We start from the raw sequence: 1,297 nt of genomic DNA, 5'->3' as shown, positions 1-1,297 counted from the left end.
TGTGTGTGTGTGTGTGTGTGTGTGTGTGTGTTCACTGAGGATAAGACAGCCTGGGGGATGTTACAGTACCTTTGAACTTATGGCTGCAAAAAAGCGGTGAGACCAGGTCAGAAAGCTTTAGTCATGGCAGAGAAAGAGAGAGAGAAATGTGCAATGGATTGTGATTCACTCACTGGGCAGCTGTGATTTGAACGGTACAGACAAAAGCAACTTTGCACACGCTACTCCCAATAAAGCTACTTAAGTGGATTAGCAATGCCACCCTGGGGCTCTCCACCGACTTAAAGCTGCGATCACAAACACACACTGAAACCAAACTATTTCCGTTTTGTTTGTGGAGAAACTGAGTTTGGGTGACAGTTAAGATGACCGGGATAAAACTTTGGAAGCCACGGCCAAATGAGGCATATGATCTCTTCTGTTTTCATCCTTCCACAAATGCACTACCGCTGGGTTTATGTTGCAAGCGTGAAGATAGTAAATAGCTTGTTGAAAACTGACCTCCCCTGAAAAAGGCACCCACAGGTCATTTCTGCAAGCAACAATTACGACTCATCTTTATGTTTCTAGTGACCGTAGTAATTATGATGGAATTTTTTTTGTCTTGTTTCAAATGAAAAGTGACCAACAGAGTTGCATCACCTTGGGTGGGAAAGATGCCCAAAATTGAAATTTGGGCATATTGCTGCAATCTGTAACAGAAAAAAAATTTCTATAATCAACATAAAATCGATATAAAAACATATACATGAGAGCTTAAGATCAACGAAGCATCTTAGGACATAAAGGAAGGACTCATGTGAATGTACAGGCAATACCAAATCTTAAAAAGTGACTCTAAGAATAATAACTAGTGTATTTATTGCACTTTTGCTCTGTTATGCTAATACTTACTATTGGCGTTCAGCAGCAGTTTGTTGTACGCCACACAGAATCTTCTCCCTGATTTAGGGCCACACGCTAAACGTCTGATTTTTTCAACCCAAACTATCTTTTTCTAAACATAACCAAGTAGCTTTTGCGCCTTAACTTTACCTAATTGTGACTGTTTCACAATGTTAACCCTCATGTTGTCCTCGGGTCAAATTTGATTGACCCGTTTTCCCATATTAATGTTCTTTTTAATTACCCAAAATAACATGATTGACATAATGCTCTTTGGCAAGTAAAAATCTCTACTTTCATTAATTTACGGGCGTCTTATTCAATTTTATAGGATTTGGAAAAAAAACATTGAAATGCTTTTGAAATTGTATTGAGTAAAAGTTGACATTTTCCAGTCTGTGATTATCCATCA

General features: G+C 38.5%; 1 protein-coding gene across 1 annotated transcript in view; it reads left to right on the top strand.

The window, feature by feature from the left end:
• LOC116690196 (GDNF family receptor alpha-2) overlaps nucleotides 1-1,297 on the top strand; it is a 71,371-nt gene that overhangs the window by 51,534 nt on the left and 18,540 nt on the right. The window lies entirely within an intron of this gene.

This window comes from Etheostoma spectabile, chromosome 5, assembly GCF_008692095.1.
Source record: "Etheostoma spectabile isolate EspeVRDwgs_2016 chromosome 5, UIUC_Espe_1.0, whole genome shotgun sequence".
NCBI classification, from domain to species: domain Eukaryota; kingdom Metazoa; phylum Chordata; class Actinopteri; order Perciformes; family Percidae; genus Etheostoma; species Etheostoma spectabile.
Note: the sequence above shows the minus strand (reverse complement) of the source record. Positions and strands in the feature narration are given on the sequence as shown.